Source organism: Tauraco erythrolophus, chromosome Z (genome assembly GCF_009769465.1).
Source record: "Tauraco erythrolophus isolate bTauEry1 chromosome Z, bTauEry1.pri, whole genome shotgun sequence".
Lineage (NCBI taxonomy): Eukaryota > Metazoa > Chordata > Aves > Musophagiformes > Musophagidae > Tauraco > Tauraco erythrolophus.
This window is the reverse complement of record NC_141496.1, coordinates 87409627-87432154: the sequence shown is the minus strand read 5'-3', so window position 1 is coordinate 87432154 and position 22528 is coordinate 87409627. Positions and strand designations below refer to the sequence as shown.

Sequence of the window (22528 nt, the reverse complement as noted above, 5' to 3'; positions counted from 1 at the left end):
GTGAAATATAAAAAAATTATACCTTAATCACTATTAAATGGTGACACTATAGCAAAAGAGCTAAATAAATGCATTTGATAGATTTGCTTCTTAAATATAAGCAGACATAAGACTCATGGGCCATCTCACAAGAAATTTTGATGCAAGGTTGAAAGTCTAAAAACTGGACAAAAAACTTGTACTTAAGCTTTTTTTTTCTTTTTTTTTCCTCATGAACAGCAACACTGGAAGATACACTCATAATCTCGCATCAAAAAGTAGAAATTTGGACACTGATTTTAAGCATAACTGGACTACGACTGACAATTGATTGTAAGCTTGCAATCTTGGTATGGTTTAGACTTAAGAGATGACTTTTTTGCAGCCTTGTTATAAACTACAGTTAAAAATATGTAAAAAGTAAGCATCTGATGGATGTAGATAGCATAAATGTGTAAAAATGTTGTCTCTTAACATTGCCTTCTGATAGCAAGGAAAAATCCAGAGAGAATACACATCAGTAATCACTAGACTATCTGTTGTTAAATATACATTAAAAAGCATTTCACACTTTCATTTTTGCTAGTAAGCATGAGATTTGCCTGAAGGTAGGACTTAAAAATTCTGCAATGTAATGTCAGGCAATCCATTCCAGCATGTATTGATAAAAACATATTAAAATACTTATATAATGAATACATCATTTTATTGGCATCTTTCCTTTTGGGCAAATGCTGGACATAACGTCAGCACAGTAACTATAACCAACAAGCACTGTTGCAGGCCATCAAACCAAAATTATTCCAATGCTTCCTCATGCATTAAACAGTTTGAAAGCCTTGCAAGATACTCCTCTGTACTGTCTCTGATCTTTCGAATCTCAGCTTCAGAACCTTATCCAAACACTTTGGACTACACACTATTGCAAAACCCAGTAGCTCTTGTTTGATTATGAAGCCTGCAAATACCTTTCTTTTTTGTTTCAGGTCCTACTTATTTATTTATTTTATTATTTTCAGTCTTCAGAGGATTGATTCTTCTCGCATTTTCTAGAGTACATGAAAATGCAATTTGCCCCAAATAGTAAAACATGTATTTGTTTGATTACAGCTGGTTTTATTATTTCAGTTCTGATCTGTGCCACCTCTCAGGATACAAAGTTAATGACAAAGGTCAACGCCATGTATGTTTCAGTACCCTAGATGTGACTGTAGAACCTTTAGAAAGGCTCCACACATGACCATTCACAATGAAACCTTACAAAACTATGAAACCCTCAACAGCAGTTAATTATGGAAAATCTTACCCAGCTGACCCAGATGGAAATCCCCAAAAGCCATGTCTATGCAGAAAATATTCAACATTTATTTACACAGTGATGAAGGAAACACCATAATGCAGATGCCGGTATCGGCTGGCAGCATTAGTCAGGAACTATCCCCATCGTTGAACACCTTTACACACTGTGGACACCTCTAATTTCTATGCCCTCCCAGTTCTGCCTGTCTGATGGAGCAGTATTTTACAGGCAGCCAGTGCTGTCTAGTAGAAATCATCCAGAACATCAAAAAACCCCATCCAACAAAAAACAGAACCAAAATGGGGCAAGGGTACAGGGGAAAAACCCCATCAACACAATAACCAAACAATTAAAGGACAGGTTCATATTTTAAGGGTCTAAGTTTATATTCTTTTCCCATCCAACTAACTGGCTCCTTTCTCCATGAGTGTGACCTAAAGCTTCTCACACCTACTTCTCTCACAACTTCTAGTCAGCCATACCAGTTCTACATTTGAGTAATTCCTACCTGGAACGGCAAAACCAGACTCAGTTCAGATTTTGGTCTCTGGGCCTTCACTATCACCTCTGATCCAATCTATATGCATACAGTTCTAATCCTAAGACACAAGTATTAATTCCTTCTAGCTGTAACTTGCATTGTTTGAAGATGGAAATAACATCGCTCAGTTTACACTGCTTACATGTATTGAATTAGGATTCCTGTCTGTAGCCAGCTGCAGGCTGCTTTGTAATGTACTACTGGTAGTGATTTGTTTTGTTTTTGCTTTAATTTGTAAATTACTCACAGGTTTATGTAACAGATGGATGCTTTACAAAAACGGATATTTAAGCAAATAAAAATTAAATACAGCCCGCACGACAATAACTCATGAGAATAGTAGGTACGGATGCCGTAACAGACTCCCACATGTACGTGGATGGTGGTATTACACAGTCACTCACCCGCTGGCAGTGAACCCAGCTCTTTGCATGTGCACAGAACAGGCAGACGTTGTCTAAATGCGGGGGCGTCCAGCATGCTTTTGGGGAGTAACTTGGAGAAGCCAGTAGTTGGCTACATGAGCTACCTCTCCATGAGACGCCACCACCCTTTGTTTCATTTAGTTTGAGGATTTGCAATGAGGAGAGCCAGACCGTCAGCAGCTGCTAAGTCCCACTGATCAGAGAAACTGGCAGTCAAGGGTGTTATGGGGCTACCCTCGGTCTCATAGAAACAGCAGGGAATCAGAAAAATGCTCTTAAATGATCCTCGTCTACTCCTACTAGCTACATCAAGCTATAACTTGTTAATTTTCAGCAAGAAGTTGTTTGGCTTTTTTCCCCCAGCAAAAGTAAAGAGGAATTGCACAGATGCCTATAATTCACAGAAAGCACACTACTTATGGATACTGTGTAGCATATGCTTCAATATTTACATAGTGATGGCTTTCCATAAATCATTGTAAGTATGTATTATGCAAAACTAGATAAAGAGCGAATAGGAATGTCATTTTTTGATAAAATTTAAAATTAACAAAAAATCTAACCATTATCCCTTTTGAATTAAGCTATAACTAGCTAGGGATCTCTCTGTATATGGTAATACTTGATTAGAGGTTCAAGTCCTTTCTTACATGTAATCGATTTCTTGTTTCTTACAATCTCTCACGCTAAGTTTTCTCCCCAAAGCCATTAAATCATATCCACATTTAAATATTTCATGACAAAAGGTTCCAATTTATATTACTTTTCTCAGCTCACAACTGATTAAGCCAAGCCTCCTGTGACAATGTGTACAAGGAAGTCAGTGAGTGTAGAGATACCACTGCATGCTTACAGCTCTAAGCCAGGCAGTAGACAAGTAAGCCCAACCCGTACAGCATATATCCGTCTTTGCCCACACAGCCTTGTTTTTATTTTTGTCTTATTTTATATTACATGTGTGGGTAGCGCTCTCACAATTTCAGATGGAGAAAATCTTTTAATCTCTAAATCATATTAAATTAATCTCCAAGGATACAAGACATAACCTTGAATCTTTTTCTAACTCTAAACACATACTCGACTCTATTATTTATATAGATACGGATTCACATACACACATACTACATCAGATCTATAAAGTAATGTCATGGTTAATCACCCTGAACCTGCCTCCTCGCTTTTGCTGACTGTATGTTAGGCAGAGATGTGTCGGGATATGTTAGGGTACATCTTGTCTTAAACTTCTGGGTCAGATAGAACAAGTGATGGGTGTCAAGATGATTATCTCGGATCATACAAATGACTACAACAGAAGATGGACACAAAGATCACTCTAATTTTTAGGAGCTTAATTGGGGAGGATTGCGAAGATGAGTCTTCATTTCCTGAGGGCCTTCAGGCTTTACAAATTTCAAGCTTTCGATTCAGCTTTAAAAGCTCTCAATTTAAAAACTGCCTATTTAGAAAATAAGGACGTTCTACACAAACACACACTCAAAACATACACTGTAAACCTTGAACTTTTGTTATGAAATCAGTTGTTTTAAACTCTCACTTTGTGTGAGAAGCTCCATCGACTCCTGAGCCAGTGTTACCTGAAGGTAATTTTGTATGTCCACACTCACACAGACACGTGTGTGTACACACACACCCCCACAGACTTTTTGCAGCTGTATTTTTATCTTACTAATTAACTTCTTGGCATAGGTAAAATGGATGTATACACTTGGCTGAATACACAGTGAGAGATGACTATACAAGAGTTGAGATTAATAGAAAGGTTAAAAAAAAGCTAAAATTGCTTCTTAAACAAGCCTTATGTTCTGGGAAGCACTCAAGGATTATTTTCGGGCACCGTTGTGATAACAGAATTCTGAGAACCACCCAAGGTTACACAGGAAAACACACTGCTAGCCTTCATATTTTAGCAAGTTTGCATACACACCATGAAATGCTGTCTTTGATGCATATCAGCTAAGCAGTCATGTTACAAAAATATTACATAGATACATGTTTGATTAAATAATTAATCAAGCCTAGTGTTTTATCACACATCTTTCTTCTATAAGCCTTTTTTAAAGAGCTCTGTATTTTCCAGCTGATCTCAAAGAAACATTTTGAGTGCAGCTGTAACAGTTGAGAAGCAGACTGAGAGATATTCATTTGGTCATACTATAATTGCAGAGGATGGTTTTAATTAGGGTGTAGACAGAAAAAAAATCAACATTTGTTTCTAATAAAGAAAAGCCTACATAATTTCCATGATTTAGGGTTTGTTGTTTTTGTTTGGCTGAATATCCCAGGAGCATCTCCTTGCTTCCCAATTAAATTTCAAGCTGTTACACTATGGGTAACCCTACTACTCTTGAGGTAAACATTACCAAAAGCATCCAGCAGCACACCAGCTCATATTAGCACAGATGGGGCAATGTGCAACACCTCTTGTTCATTTTGGCTAACTCCCACTGAGCTCAGTAGGACATAAGGAAGCCCTATACCTAGTTTTCCATAGAAATATACACTCACACATACAATGACATACTCATTTTCTTGATAAGTGTTTTTACCACACTGAACCTAACTCACCTTTCCTCCTGTAAACACGAAGAAAAGGTGTGCATGCTTGCTCAGCGTGATGATATATGTGCAACTGATATGAGATTTAACACACCCAGCCTGCAAAGAACCACGGTTAAACTTTTTTCCCCTCATCTGTCACTTCTCATCCACCTCCCACCAGCCCCCCTTCGCCAACTGAAACCATATGAAAACAAACTTGTGTTTAAGTGCCAGCAGTCCTTTCCTTGAGTTATACTGCTGCAGCAAGAACAACCACAGCGCAGCACTACCGGGTTCTCAGTCAATAATGGAAATCTTTATCTTTGGGCTTCACTGCAGCCTCCACTCTGCTAGAAAAACCAAAAGCGATAGCTCTTCCCTTCTGACATCCCCTTTCTCTTACCCGTTGGGCTTGTTTTCTTTGCCCCAAAGACACAGGGTACGCATGAAGATACCAGTGTGTTACAGCAGAGGAAGAGAAGAAGCCTGCCTTTCCCCAAAGTATCACTCAGAATGACGCTGGCAGTGTATATTCAAATGAAGAGCAACATGAAGGAGATTTTATTCACTTATATGCATGCTTACATTTACTTTTGCTGCCAGGTTTGTAATGGTACTTGCTCTAGTTGATCCTTAGACTCCAGGTCTCCTTATGCATTCAGCAGCAAAAACCTTTGCATTTTGACCGAAAGGACCCCCAAAGACCTTTGCAAACTTCACGAACTGACATTGTAGACACCGGGCCAGAATCTAGCTGCACTTTAGATCCAGCCTAATTGCACTTTAAATTCACAGTAATTCCACTGACCATGTTGGAAAGTAATTTTGACATAACTTATCCTTGAAACACGATGTGGAGCCAAATCTGTTTGAACGGGGGGCGTACCACCATGGTGGAGCGCAGCGTCTGTGTAACGACGCACAGGAGCACTGCTCAACGGTTTCGGAGTGAAAGTGAAGAACACCATGTCCTGCTGAAACTGCAGATGGAACGTAAGGAGGTGGAATGCAATAACCGCAGCTGAAAGCTAGCCAGGACACCGCCGTTAACCACCCACGCTCTCGCTAAATGGCCTACAGGGTCTTTACTGACCAAAAGTATGCAGCTCCTCTGTTTTATATCTCATCCCAAAGATGCATGCCAGCAGCACAGACCCCTGCACAAGTAACCTGGTGGAGAGCTGGTTCTGGATTAATTCGCAGGGAGTGGTGTGAAAATACTGGATCCCCAAAAGGGCACCCCAATTGCAGAATGCCTTTTCATTTTTCAGGTTCACCAACCTTAAAATACATGTCAAAACATTGACCTGAAAGATGATGACACTCTGTCAAATGCCAACTACAAGCCATCCATGTGGACTGCAGGTAGGAGAGAGAGTCTGTTACTGTTTTGAGAAAAGAAACATTAATTTGAACTCTTTCCTGCTCTTCATGACTCTGTATTCACCTCTGCAACTCCCGTAAAACTATTAGGATGCAAGGGCACTAGTTTTAAAACACTTCTTCTGATTTTTAAAACATATTGTTTGACTTTTGATAAAATATTCATTTTGTTATGGAATGCTCTTGATTATGGACCAGATAAGAATGTATAATTCACAAGACGATGACTTTTTTTTTTTTTCTTCTGAATAACACTGCATACAGCACTTTTGTTTTTAAAGCTATGATAGATCACTGTAGGGTGTCAATGAATTTAATCATGGCAGTTCAAGCTTCGTTTAATCACAGCAACTACATCAAGCCACTTTACAATTGGGTGTCTGACAAGTGTTTTTCACAGTAAACCTCTGTCCACACCTGGAGGAAAAGAATCTAAGCACAGCCAGAGCCTGATACTCTTCTTGAATTTACTAGTTTTACAGCAGTATAACTCCGATGATGTCAAGAAAATTTGCTTAATTTGCTTTGATTTACAGCTGTCATGTTGATGACAACTATTAAACGTCAAAATCTGTCACTAATCGATAAAGGCAGAACTCCTCTTAAGTGACCAGATACATTATGGTATCTGCTCACAAAATATTTTTAGTGCACACTAAAGGTGAGACATTTTTTATCATATTCCTTAAAAGGTAGAATACCAAGATTTTATAGAAATTGAGTATTCAAATTCCCTAAACAGCTTTGAAATCCACAACCTTAGACCCCAAGTATAGAAGAATATTTTGGTACTTTGGCTTCTCCACAACCTGTGAGAGCAGAAAATTCACTAAAATGTCTCTGAAGAAGCTTTGCCACTAACTTGTGGCAAGTAACAGAGTGTTTGCCCTTAGGCAGACATGGCTTCTAGAGGCAATCAAAACACCAAGTGCATGGTGTATGAAGGCAAAAATTTTAGACTGTATGAGGTGCCAGGGGGACTTTTCAGGATAGGATGTGAACAGAGATACAAACATCGCAAACCACTGAAATAATTCCAGCTATAAATTAACTTTACAACACAATTTTGCAAGTTAGTGGGTAGGAAATACCCAGCATGCACATAACCATAGCAATGATTGATTTTCATACTCACTTTCACTAATTTTTGCGTATATAGCGGTCCATTTCCGTATGCCATGTAAGAGAATTTGCCTATCAGTCCCTAAGATCACTTGTGGTTTTACTGTTTGGTATCAGTGCTGCATAACTCACTGAGAAGTAAAGTTATGTTTTCTGTGCTCTGACAGTCTTTCAGTAAATTTAGTAAGCTACTTAAGCCTCTCTTCCTGAGCCTCAGTTTCACCAACACTGAAAGAATGACACACAATTTTTATAAGAAATAGGAAACATTCTCAAGGAGCACCGATGAAGTATGGTGTTTGCAATACACACAGCCACAAGAGTACACCCAGGCTCTCTTCAGCCAAGACCTTCCCCAATGCACAATGTGATAATGCAAACAAATCATCTGTCTGACATCCTTGCTCCATCTAACACGGACTGCACCAAAAGCAGTGCAAGACATTTAACCGTCAAGTCAAATCAGACTATCAGATTGTCCTTTTCTCACTTTAAATCTAAACTGACTAAAGCCATAACCCTAACTGGAAGATGTAAGCAACAAAAGCTGAGTCTTACCGGGCTTGTAAGTAAAACTTCCAAAGAAGTCAGTAAGAAATTTGCCTAACTGGGGGCATTGTAAGAAATTTGCCTAACCGGGGGTGTTGTAAGAAATTGAGAAGCTGCCCAAGGACAAAAACACTGGAGTAAAAGTGCCAATAAGTTATACTCACAAACTGGATTTCATTACATACTTGGTTTTCTGATTTAACCCAAGCTGTGCCTCAATAAGGGGATTCAGCTGTGCTATATGCTGCATATATGAATGGCAGCAGAACAGGGAGATTGATCTCCATCGTTAGTATTCATTAGGGGACTATGCATTATTACTTGCAATACATACAACACGATCTTAATGAGGCCTTTTTCCTTTGATTGTTTACCCAAAAAATTTTCACCAAAACCCCCAGGTTTGCCATAGACGGCAATGTGATGCAAAAGGGAGACAGCAGGGTGCAGAAGTGACACCAAAAAGGCAAAGGTCACTGGAATATAAAAATGCTATGGTACATGAAGTGAGCTATCTGTCTGCACATATTAGAGGCACTGAAATGCAAAAGAAAGTGGGGGAAATTATATTACAGTGTACAAAATAATAACTGTGCCTGCATGTCTTAATACCCTCTTGTCCCAGCAGTCCTGACTTTCTAGGCAGCCCACTTCTCCACATTAACAGTAGTCATTTGGAGAGCAGCAAACGTGCCATTAGAAGCACTTTTACAAGTGTATATTCATCCACCAATTAGCTTAATGTGGCCGCTTTCTGCATATTTTCTATCCAGGCTTGCACAAATCTTATTAATATTTCCCCCTAGCGCTTTGACAGATTACCTTGTCATTATGCATCCTGGAGCCTTTTAAACAATATGGGTAAACTACTGTTTGCGAGGTTAATGACAATTATCCCCTAATTACTGCATAAGTCACTCAGTCCACTTTATCTCATGGGCAGGGTTCTGCTCTGTGTATCTGCCATTGTGTCACTGTAAATGAATCTTGTATAGCTATGTTTATCTGTCGTTGCCTTGTAAATTACGCTGACAGAAGAATGAACAAATTACTGTGTGTCATCACTTAAATACGGCTTCTGATAAAAAAAAAGTCCCACAAGCACAGCACTTGAATTTTAGCCTGATCACAATTAGTAAACACATATTGAATGTTTTAGGAGATATATTTAGAAGTGGATGGGACACAGTGTGGTGGAAGAAGGCTCTGAAGTGGTAAGCCTAAGGGCGGCAAAAGAGAAGAAATATAGAAAGCTTAGTAGCTAAAGTAGTAATTCCATGATCACCTCCTGAGAACTCTTCTGCTAATTTAACAGTTGATAGATGAGCCAGTGATATTTTCCAAACAATCTCATACTTCAGGCTGTGCCGAATTCCACAATTTCTGTTGTTTCTGACCACAGCCACATAAGCTTTTCTTTTTTTTTTTTAGCTGAGAAATTCAAACACGAATTATAACAGAAGTAGCATCCATAAAACCAGAGGCAATGCTAATTTAATGGGTGCATTTCAGAACACTATCAAAGAAGACTAACAATTTGGAGCACGCCTGGCCTGACCAGTCCTAGTGATTCCAACAGGACCACTCAGTGCACAAGCTAGGGCAGAGCCTGGCAGGCAGTACCTAAGTCAATGTATTGATTAAAAAAAAAAAAAAAAAAAAATTAGTACATTGCCTACTGTTTTCTACAGTGCCTGCACTTTGAGTCACCTCCTTGGTGTAATTAGAGTTCAACAGAGGCAGAGAAAAAATTGTAAGTTCATTTTGCCCTCCATGTACTGAGGTAGTTCTACCTCAGGAGAGGAAAGCAGAATTGGCAAATACCAGCTTCCTGGTATACTCCCTTTTCTGAAGCACTTTCAAGTTACAGCTAAGAATACTCCACTGGTAGGACATCACTCAGAACAGATATGTCCTGATTTGAGAAAGAAAGTGGACTTGTTATTGACCTTGATTCCTTCTTTCACCAAAGATAGCTCAATGACTTCAACAAGAAACACACACATAGTGCTCAGAGGCAAAATAATTTTATAGTAAAGAACATTAAAACAATAGTTGCTTTTTAAATAATGCTTCTTCTTATATTGGTCTTGGAGAGGTAACTGACTGATAGCCCCAGGAAACACAGTCCTTTGTAAACAGTACAACAGAGACAGGGCACTTCCACTCTGTCCTGGGAAGGTCCCTTCTTGAGTCAGAGAAGGCCTTTTAGTACTGCTTTTGGATTGCTGGCAATAACATCAATTGCAAAGTGCTAGTAACAAGTGTGCTGCTTATTGTGACTCAGGCTACAAATTTCATTTCCTCAAGCTCGGTGCAGTCACAGCATGTGAACTTCTTCTCACCACTGGCTTGAGCTGAAATGGAATCCTCTCACTCTCCCTCAGACCTGACATTTAACTCCCAGAACAAGGGTATTTCCCTGCTTGCCAGGCAAATGGATGACTCGTGGGGTGAGATGCTCTTTTAGCGACTTAGATGAAACTGCCTGCTGCGCAGCTTGCAGGAAAACCAATGCCTAATAACGGGTATGTCAGCCCTGCATCCTGCAATGTAGTCACACAGTAATGCATTTTATCAGCTCTGGGGACACACTTTATGCACATACGTATGATACCTTCACAAATGACCTAGGCATGGATATGATAATGTTACATATTTGTGTATTTAAAATGTATTTGATTTTGCCTTATATTTTACACATCTCGTCGTTCAGCAAACCTTCTCATTTTACACACATCCTAAAACATGTTAAGCACCAGCTTCTGACCAGTGCAGGACGAAAAAATGAAGTCAGAAGGACAATACACAAATTGCAGCAGAATTATGATTGCTTAAGGGTAGCAATGTAAGACTGCTTAAGCTGCTGTACAAGAAAAATGAAATGTCAGAATTCTCCAAAACCTGGTGTTATTTACTGCCATTCAGCAGGTTATACCAACACTGAAAATCTTCTTATTGCAGTAAAGTGTACATTTATTTTATTGGATTATGATAGTGTCATATCCAGAAAGAATGGATAGACTGAGATGTAACAAAATTACTGGTGTTACTGAAAATAACAGTGGTTTGAATGGAACACAGATGAGGACAGCACCTCTGACCATGCTCTCAGTATAGGCTGGAAGAAAAAGCTGTAGTGAAATGGTAAGAAAATGTAACAGCCATCACTGCCAGGGATAACTGAAAAGACTGATCAATTTTGAGTAAGCACTACCTCAAGGGTTTTGGTCCCACTAGGATTGATCTTTGTGTCTGTCCTGTGTTCAGTCAATGCAACTTTCAGCAGGGTATCCACTGCACAAATAAATGGAAGTGCTGCAGTAACCCTCCACCCTTCTTCTAAGCATGTTAATTTCTCTCTGTGCTGAAGGAAAAGTAAAACCAATGTGGCTGATGGCAAAGTGCTAGGCAACAGACGGTTTAAAATGTTTAAGGACACAGAACACTGTTATTGTCATGTACAATATTATTTGGAAAAACACATTTCTAAATTATTAATATTTCTCTTTGAATTTGGAGGTTCTTTGGCCTCTGACCTTTGCTAATAGCAGACAAACTCTGCAAGACAGAGACAAGCGTTATACACTCGTAATAGGTAAGTTGGCAGTCCCACCAAATGAAGGTAAGGATTAATATCTGTTTTCTATGCAGGCAAGTGTGGGCCCTAAATGCAACATTAACCTTTAAGGGCAGGGAAACAATGCTGACTGCTTCTGGGGAAAACTGTGAGACTGGTTTAACTGAAAATTTTTACGAAAAACCGTGGTAAAATAACAGAACGAAATTAGGTGACAGCTAAGAAAGCAGATAGCAGAAACATAGTTATTCATGCCAGTTAGAATCTTTAAAAAAAGTCCATATACTGTGCAATTTTTGCTTTTGCACATTTTGGGTTTCATCAGTTTTCTTCGAACAATCTCTAGAGATACTGAGTTACTTACAGAGAACTCTATTAATTAAAGAATATTATTTTCATAGGTATTATTCAGCTTTGCCTGAGATCTTTTACATTTAAATGAAAGTGTGCACCTTTGATCTAAAAGTGATTTGAAAAGCTAAGTGATACCTTGCATGGACATAGATCAGCAGGTGGTAAAGTTTGAGGTAAGCAAGAAAACACTATAAAAATTAAAATGTACGCAGTGTTAACAAGACAGCTGTCACAACATTACTTATGAAAGGAACTTCTGAAGAGGAACATGAACATTTAGAATTACACTAAACCCATTATTTTTGTGATCAATTATTCATAATTTCCAGAGAATTTCACACACTGTGGAGATTTAGCTACTGTTTTCAGCTCTCAGCAGCAGTACAGGAAGAACATAAGCACATTTTTCTGGAGCAATTCCTATTGAGGAGGATGCTGGAAGATATGATACATATCCACAGTATGGACTGGACAGAAGAATAAGCAAGAGACTGCCAAATGTTGGAGACTAACAAGAGTCATTGGCTGGCAAAACTGCCTTTTTCCAAACATAATGCTTGAGAAAATTCTTCAAAGTCGAGTCATGCTCAGGCCTGTGCCACCCCTTTCATTCTTTCAGTCAAATGGCCTGGTATGGTATGATGGACATAAGCATGTAAGTGACCTTGGTTCATGTGCAAAAAATCTTCATTGTTTTTCATCAGTTTGCAGCTCCAGAGTTACTATTTGAACTACAGGTGCAAACAACTTAGATGCTTGGAAATTCAAACTAAGCCATCAAACTATACCTATTCTCAGGGTTTAAAGAAGGATCTAAAACATCAAACAGAAATCTCACAAACTACAAACATTTGTCACCTGAAAAGAAAACTAATCTTTTGCATTTTTAACTCCTTTTCATGTTGTAATCTCAGAGAAAGAGGTGGAGGTGAGCAACTCAGAGGAAACCAAAGCTTTAATCCCAGACTTGCCAGCCACTTCTTGTGTATTCTGGACAAATCATGGTCCTTCTCTCAAATCCTTGTCTTTAAAATTGACATAGACAACATTTCCCCTTACTTCATGAAAATGTTGCAGCGAGAAACACCCCACAGACTTCAAAAGGCTAAAGTCAGTGGAACCCTACATATATGTAACCTTGAATAAACAGTTAACTGTGAACTTGGCCTGCCTTTATGAACATTCAAACCACTCTGTCCTGCAGTAAGGTTTTAAATGGACTGAGATACAGAAGAACTGAAAAGACAAACTGTGAAAGAGCCTATCTAGAGAGTTGCAGTAATAGTCACACTTCCTTTTTCCATGGAGGAGAGTGTAACATGGCTGGAAGAATTCCCTTCTACAATATCCGGGCACGTAAGCTACAATCAGTCAATGAATGCCTTTCTGAGTTCATCCTCTCAGAGAACGACCTTTATTACACTACGTTGTGATTGTTTCATTCATGCTTATTATGCTTAGAGCTTCCCCAGTGAAATAATTCTCAAATAAAAACACCAATCCCGCTTCTCCGAACGGACACTAATAAACAGTCATTAGATTACTTGCAGCGCGGCAAACTCTGAAGGAAATCACAGTGCTCATACTTACAAGTTTCTTTCGATAACTTTACAAGCTGCCCTCTTACCCCAGGGGACAGACCACTTAATACAGAAGAGACTCTCCTGAATACAAATATTTGTTGCAAAGCAAATAAAATGAATTATTTTCACAAAAAAAGAGAGCAGTAAGAATAGCTTGGCAACATGCAAGCAAAAAGTAACTTTTAATGTCTTTGGCACATCTCCAGCTCTTAGAAATGGCATCCAAAGTTGGTCCAAGTGTGGCTGATAAAGCAGGTTTAGAGCTGCCTTTCAACTTTCACTTTTTAATAATAAAAAAATCAATATATGGAGGATTACAAGCCTCTTGGTTTTGATTTTGTATATCAAAACCAAAAGATGACAAGGTTATGGTGGTGTATGAAACTCCTCAGGCCACAGCCACGATGATGCAAATATTTTATACCCTATTTATTTATTGCACTCTACAGAGAGGCTGAAATAAATTATTAAAATAAAATGAATGATCTTTTTTACCTGTATATATATATCTTACGTGGAAATGCAATCCTGAATATGCATTCTAAACCCCAGAAATATAATAGATTACCGTTCAGACCCTAAATTAATCGTAAATGTCTATTTTAAAATAAAACAAGGAATGGTCTGGATAGCAAGCTTCATACAAATGTAAATGCTCACATGGGGTCAAATGCCCTGTGAAATTACACTATGGAGCTGAGAATGAACCAAGCAAATCTCGTAGCAGTCACAGACTCTCTCAGTTGTTCCTCAGTGACAGCAATGTCTGAAATGAAACTGTTTAAACAGTTTTGTGAAGGAAGTAAGACTCTTGGTTTCATTATTCGCAGACAGACCAACTGAGCTTGGATCAGCTGTGAAAATAACACGGAAGATCTTGTATAGACAGAAGGCCATATTCCTGCAATCTTGGAAGGGGCAAACGGCAACTGAAGACTGCAAGCCAATGTTAGTTTTGCCCACATAGGACAGTAAGGTCAGACCCCTAGAGAGATCTGTAAAACTCACAGTAAAGAGAGTCATCATTTAGCAATTATTTAAAACATACCTCTATGTCTTTAGTCCTCTATAGCAAGAAATCATTGCTGCCAAGACATTAGAAATGCAACAGTAGTGTTGTTATGTGATCAACTCCTGAAATTGTTTTCTACATTTTTTGAAAAGTGAACTACAGAGTAATTAATTCAATTTGGTGGAGATAAACAGGCAAGGTTACTTATAACACGGTGGTCTCAATCCACATGAGCTTGAAGGAGGGGACCACACCTTCTAAAATCCATTAATCAAATCAAATTACTATGCAGGATTCACCATAGGAGCATCACAGCAGTGTGAGCATGTTTAAACAATTATCTTGTGGTACATACATAGCAGCAAGGACATAGCAAACAGCAGCAGCAGCAGGTCAGACCATGCAGTAATGCTGTGGCTTACACCTGCCTCTTTACTGATCTGAGGGAGTTAAAAACATTGAATATACACTCACACAAAGAAGGCAGTATAGGTACTACATGACTTATCCTTTGACACAAGGTGTAGTAAAAGTTAGGTTAAAGCCAGACTTTGTTCTTAAGTGTAGTTTCAGGAGAGAAAAGAACATAGGGAGATGAAGAATGAAGCTGCGTTTTCACAGCTGAGGACAGGTAAGACTTGGAAAAAAGCAGTAAAAACTATGTGTGAGAACGAGGAGAGGATAAAGCAATAGCCTACTCCCTCTGTAACCATTCGCCCACCTCTTTTTCCTATTTTTCAACCAGAGAGGTGAGAGCTGTGGCTGCAGAGCACCCACCTATAATATAACCATCCGTAAGTGAGCACTGGCTGGGCTGATGCCAGAACAGTAAAAGCAGCATTCACTTAGTATTTTTTAAGCACTTTGTATTGTACAGAGCCTCTAAGGAAGATTGATTTCCATAAAGCCCCATTTCCATCTCGAGGTACTGATGATGCCATAAACCACCAGAGTTTCTCCACTCCAACCCTGCAGTGGAATTTCAGACTCACCACAAGAAGCTCACGTATTAGCCAGGGCTCAAGGAACACAGGCATGCACTGCAAGGCATAGCGTTAGGTCAGCCTCAGGATCCAAGAGCAATAAAGCAAGAGAACAGTGTCCAGGTTTAAAATCATCACACACATATGCACACACACACAGTTCATCTATTTTGTCTACATTTCCTAGAGACCTCTACCTATTATTTAAAGTTCTTTGATCATCCCTCTACTACCACACAGGTAAAAGCTCTCTAGTCAAAGATAGTGAAGGAGAACTCCCTGAAAGAATTATAAAAAAAGGTTTCTTGGACTTTATGATATCTGATTATTTTGGTGGTTTTTTGGTCAGATATACAATGGCTTCTTATGGTGCTTTTCTGTCACTTCATTTATCTGGCTTGGATTTTGTGCTGTGTGTGACTTGACTGCTACTATATTTGAACCAGAGTAAGAAAAACTGTCCTTCTCCTCTCCTGTGCCATACAGGGCTTACAAATAAGACAAAACTAATTGACAAAAGAAGGAGGAAAGAAAGAGGGATGGGATACGTCATGTTCAAGATAAACTTCAGAGAAAATACAAGAGAGTCACAATCCGCTTTATGTATTTTACAATTATTTAGTGTCTGCATGATGTTACCATCAGGAGAACCAAATCTTGTTTGTAGTCTGAGCACAACACTTACCACCCTTACAGAGATATGATAGCGGAAAAACTTGCACTCTAATGACTCCTTCCACTATATTCCACCAACATATATGAGCTGTTGTTTTAGTTTTGAAAATACACTTTTCAAAGCCTGTGATGAAGCCTCAGTGATGCGGGGCTCGGCAGAAGCACGTAAGTGTCCCCTGAACCTCAGGTGTAGCTGCTTGTCAGGAATGCAGATGCTGGTGACATCTGCCTCGCTGGGGACTGAGCGCTCCACTGATTCAATAAGGCTACACAAGTGCAACAGGCCTTGATGTCAGTTACATGGTTTTACATAGCTACCATGTCAGTGGTTCTCAGCCTCCCTGGGAATTTATTCAGATATAAGTGTATTCAGCCCATAACAATGTCTTCTACCTGCCAGAGAGCTAGAAATATTCCCACCTTTTATGAATCCACAGTGCATGACTGCTGGTGTTTTACATGGTGGGAGGGGGAGAAAGAAAGAGAGAGAGAGAAGGAGAGGAGAGAGGGAGGGAAATAGAGAGGGGAAAAGGAGGGGGGAAGAGAGGGGGAGGAAGCAAAAGAGGGAGAATGGGAGCGAAAGGGATAGAAAAAGAAGGAGAGAAAGAGGACGCTTTCCTAGAATTTCAGTTTCACCCTGATTTTATAAATTTCTCTAGGAATAAATCCACCTACATACCTACAGCACTTGTCCAAAAACTGTTTAGAAACTGCTGAAAGTATAGAACAATTACTTTGTCTGAACCACAGTGCTTAACACATCCAGTTCCTTTTCCCTTTCATTTAAAAGAGCTCATATTCAAAATTCAAAATTTCAGTCTTGCACATTTGCAATTATTTTAACTTGACTCAGACAAGTGGCCTGCCCAACTACTTGCTGAAGTAAAACTGGTCATGTGGGTTATGCCTATGCAACTGGGGCCCAAGTTAATTTCTAGATGCAGATATAAAATACAGACAACAGCTGGGAAAAGGCATGAATGCTGAAAACATGAAGACTAGATTTCTATATGCTTCACACACTGAGGCTGGATATCAACAGAGAAAAATGCTAATGACATTAGTGACCTTCAGTGCGCTCTTACACCCCATTATTCACTGATAAAATAGTACAGAGAGCCTTTACTGTGTTGCAGCCTCTTTCTTTTCTGCATGTTTCTTTAGTTCTGATGATACTGTCAGTAACAAAGACTAGAAAAGTGTATTATTAAAGGTTGGGGTTTTTTAACATCACTATATATCTATGATGCAAGTTGAAATTAATTTGGAATAAGCTTATCTACCTAAAATTGTATCTTTCACCATTAACACTCCATCCAGATGTCCAAACATTATCAGATGCTGATACAATGAGGCATCGAAGCATATTGATTCTGCTGTTATTATTCACAATAGATTAATCAAAAATAAATCCTGATTTTAAGCAGCAGCTGTAAAACATTGTCCTCACACAGGCAGTCACCTCAGATCATGCAACAATTAAGAAACGATGAAACTTCTTGCAAACATTTTACAAAAAATTCTTACAAAATCACACCATACCTACAGTATCTATACAGAGAACTTGGTAGTAGTGTAGGAATCTGGACTGCTTAGCAATGCAATAGGAATGAAATCTCTTAGTATTGGTTCTCACTCATACACGTCAAAACCTAGTGTGGAAATAGAGTGGCAATCACGAATGCCACCTGAAATCCTCACCATCTGAAAAGCTGTGTGCCAATAACAATAGTTAAAAATGTAACATTTTGAAAAGAGAAGGGAAGTAGCAATCTACAGTCAAAATGATGGAACGTGAAAGAATCTACCCTGGCTTTTGTGTGTTTTATTAGCCACCAGTTTGTAGGGACAGGAAAGACATGCTGCTTTTCTCAGCGATCACCTGTGGCTCCAAGTAACGTGTAAACGCAATGACAGCATGAGAACTACAAAGACACTACACAAATGTGCAGAGGAGAGGTGCAGCAAGACCTCTCTTTTCTATCAACTGTAAATGGAAGGAGTTTGGGAGGTCTTAAGAGTGACTCAAAGACGTACTCTTGCTGGAAATCTAAAATGTCTGATGTGTTTTTGAAAACACATCTAAAGTTTGAACTCACAGGAACATATTTTGTCTCGTGCACATATAGTGGTCACCAGTTAGATACGTGCATACAAAGCAAACTGACCCCTTTCCTCTGCAGTCCAAGCTGAGATCTCCTTGAACGTGTGACCCTCGATACCCATTATTTCAGTGGAGCACACTCATCATTCACGATTGCATACGTCAATAGAAAACAAGAACACAGTTGTACATATATGCTTTTTCTAAATTCATCCAACTTTTTTTCCTTTAATAAGTTTTTTTGTTTTTTTTTTTTTTCCCTTTGCAAGCCCTAGGACAGATCTGGCTCTTCTGAACCAAAAACATTAGTGAAAAGGTTTGGCCCATAAAGATGATATAAGTGATAATAGTTAGAGATCTCACTCAGGCTTGGGATTTTTTTCATTGCCTTGATGGTTCGTATTTGATAAGGAGAATAATGGCATGTAGTGGGCAGAAAATAATTTTACTTTTTCTGTTCCACTTAAATACTCCAAAACCAGTTGATAAATAAATCGCAGAATTATGAAGTGTGCAGTACTTTGAAGAATTTTATAACCTATTACGTACCAGGGTGTATTGTTTTATAAGGTGTTTTTTCTAACAATCTCAATTTTTATTAAATAGTAAATACTTACAGAACCTCAAAATAAATTCTTGTGATTTATCTGAACTGTACAAAATTTCCTGCTCTAGTAGTTATTTATTTATTACATTAATACCCTGCTTGTTAAGTATGACATTTCTTTGGGTTTAAATAAGATAAGCAAGACAATATTTTTCCACAAGTACAAGAAGAAAAGTAAGACTTCAAATAACATGTTAAATACCGCATATTTGATTTAAAACAATGAATTTTGTCTTCTGTTCTGCACCTCAATTAAATGCTATGTGTACGCAAATGAATGAAGAGTTTCAGATAATTAAAATGCATGTGACTTAAGCCATAGCTGAACTTTGCTCTGTCTCCATAAATACTACTTCTGGGGTAAACCAGTTCAGTTGTATGCACTAAGGCTACCCGTGCGTGTTAAATGCATACTGGATCAGACCTTCCCAGTTCCTTGTTATTGACTGTTTCTTCTGCCACCTGTCTGAACATGAACTTCACCAAACATGGCTAAAATCTGCTCTCATGAGACACCACCAGGAGTACTCCATCCAGCTCTGGGGCCCCCAACATAGGAAGGTTATCGATCTGTTTAAGTGGGTCCGGAGGAGGCCCACGAAGATGATCCGAGGGCTGGAGCACCTCTGCTCTGGAGACAGGCTGAGAGAGTTGGGGCTGTTCAGCCTGGAGAAGAGAAGGCTCCGGGGTGATCTTATCGCAGCCTTCCAGTACCTGAAGGGGGCCTACAGGAAAGCTGGAGAGGGACTTTTTACAGGGGCGTGTAGTGATAGGACAAGGGGCAATGGCTTTAAACTGAAAGAGGGTAAATTTTGCTTAGATACATGGAATAAATTTTTATTTTATTTAGATGAGATCTAAGGAAGAAATTCTTCCCTCTGAGGGTGGTGAGCACTGGAACAGGTTGCCCAGAGAAGTTATGGCTGCCCCATCCCTGGAAGTGTTCAAGACCAAGCTGGATGATGCTTTGAGCAAGCTGGTGTAGTGGAAGGTGGCCCCTGCCCATGGCAGGGAGGTTGGAACTAGATGATCTTTAAGGTCCCTTCCAACCCAAACCATTCTATGATTCTATTTTGCTATGATAAATAAAGCTATTTCCTCCCTGTGGATAAGGCAAGTTAATGAGAATGCCTAAAAGTGATATTGGGAGATCGGTCTTCCTACAGCAGTTGGTCCCTTGCTCTGACTAGGATTATTTTCAAATACCTATTTTTTTTTCTGGTAATTTACTATTTGTGATGCAACAGAAATAAAACATCCTACAAAAGCAGTAACTGAAGCAAAAATTGGTATCAAACGGAATCGGTCATTTATGTGGTGAATGATTTACAGATATGTTAGGGGGATACCCGGGATATAGTTCTCTGTGCAGACATAAAACGCAGTTTTATTTAGTATAGCATCTTTCAAACAAGCTGTATCCTAAAACACTGCACAGACTTATATTCTAGTCTTACACTGATATTGTAAATAACAGCAGAGGGAGAAATTAAGAGGCACAGGTGAAAGGAATGTTTTCAGCTGAGAGCTGAAAAGAAATAGAGACGCCAACAAAGCACAGGCTGTATCTAAGAGCACAAGCCAGAAAGGAAAAAGAGCTTGTATCAGCCATGACAAGCAGCCTGTGGTGGGAGATAGAGGAAGTGAGCTGCTGATGAGCTGAGCCAGCAGAGAAAGGGCTGGGGACGCAGTGGTCAGATTTTGCCACCGCACACAAAAACCTGCAGTCTCTACTGAAGTAGACACAAAGCATAAGTGAGCATTCAAGGCCAGAATTTGGCTGTCTCCTCTCATTCATGCTAGTATAAATTGTGAACAATTCTGTCATCTTCAAAGGAGTTCGAACAAGAGTTCTCCAGTATAATTGAACTTAAAACCCGACTTTTGTGGACCAATCTGACTGAACAAAAGCATGTTTGTTGTTGGTTTGGTTTGGTTTGGTTTGGTTTGGTTTGGTTTGGTTTGGTTTGGTTTGGCTTGGTTTGGTTTGGTTTGGTTTCTGAACAACCATCTAGTTTGTGGCAAATTCTGAAGGGAATGCTAAATGGACAACAAGGGAAGGTTGGTCAATATGGTTGCAGGTTTTCTATGCACATAAAATAATATAAAAGCAATGCTACATTCTGGAACAGGTTGGCAGAAATACCATTTAATAAACGTGAGAAGGTCCGTGCCCTCAAGTTCAAATCCCGTAAAAGGTAATTTTTTAGGTAGTCAGTGTAAGAATCACTCAGTCTCACAAAGCTGTCATGGATTCTCACTAAAATTACCTAAATCAGGCAACGAGTAGAAATTTGAGTTCTTAAATGAAATGAAAGCTAAGAGGCTTCATTAAGGAGATACAGAGAAGGCTTTCCTAGGTTTAGGTGTTTTTTTTATTATGATGTTTAATACCACACCCTTCTTAGCTCATAGACAGTAATGCTTTTGAAAGAAATTTCAAGTTATTTCAAGGCTCACAATATGTTGCTATGGTGCATGCTGCCGAAGAGAATAAGCTAATGGGCTCTCTCTTTAATGTGATTAGAGCTATTATTGACATAATGCCAGGAAGACGCAAAACCATTAGCATTACACTACAGCTCACTTCAGTCACTACTCAGATTTAGCATTTGATCCACAATTTTAATTTTGCTCTGCTCTATTCAGGGCTGCATTACACAAAATGCATAATTAAAAGCTGCTATGATTCTCTCTACTTCTCAAATTAAAAACATAGCAAACATTTGTAGTTCTAATCCACTAGAAATTAATAAATCAAACATTGTCTTTTATCCTCATTCCTCAGTGCAATTCAGGATGCATGTTGGGAATATTTTACCATGCAACAGAGAAAACTACACTAAGAGCCACTGCTCAAAAGGAAAGAACAGTCTCTAAAGCCTGTGGTGTACTTCAGTGAGAACCTGGAGGACAGCAGAATACTGATAACCTCACAATTCCTAAAGTTATATCGGGAACTGTTTCTCAGTGCCACCTTCCAATAAATCCTTTAAATTAATTTTTCTTTGTTAGCTTTGTCACCCAGGCCTGACAACAATCATGCTTTCACCTGCTGTTGGGTCACCAAACAAACAAGACATGGCTTCAGAGCTTTTGTTTTCTTAGTGTTGCACACAAGTGGTGGAAGACTTTCCCTACTAACACACATTTTATATAAATGTTTCCATGTAAAAGGCCTCCATATACAACTTCATTTAAAAACTAGACTTTTCTGTGCTTTAATCAACAAAAATCTAATCTGATTAGATTCAAATCTCTCATTATTCAAAAGCATTCAAATTTCTTTGAATTTTCAGCTCATACTCATTCTGGGAAAATATTAGTATTTTCAAACTGTCACAATTTATTTTTTCCAGAGTTAAAAGGGACTGACATGGGTTTCACACTGCAACTTTGATTGCAATATTCCCTATGAAGAGACTGCTGGGCTTCATAAATATAAAAATCTTCTGATATTTGAAGTCCTTATTGAAAATTCAAAAGGAAGTAATCTCTTCTACGAGGACACATGGCAACGTGTCCTCCTATGTTCCTCCTCCAAGTTGTACTGATATTTGTGTGCAAATAATGAAGTACAAGGATGTATGCCAAATGTATTTACCCTTTCTCTGATAACAATCTTTACCATCATTACAGTCCATTTCCTTACCAGTATTGAATTAATGGGTTTGGATAAATCTTCTGCCAAATGTATCATACAAACCAATTAGGAATTCTTAAAGGATCAAAAGCATCTTCTGGTCCCAGTGAGTCTGTACCCACTGGCTAG

At 38.9% G+C, this 22528-nt stretch overlaps 1 protein-coding gene across 3 annotated transcripts in view; it reads right to left on the bottom strand.

The window, feature by feature from the left end:
* BNC2 (basonuclin zinc finger protein 2) overlaps positions 1 to 22528 on the bottom strand; it is a 336975-nt gene that overhangs the window by 24607 nt on the left and 289840 nt on the right. The gene's annotated exons all lie outside the window — the stretch shown is intronic.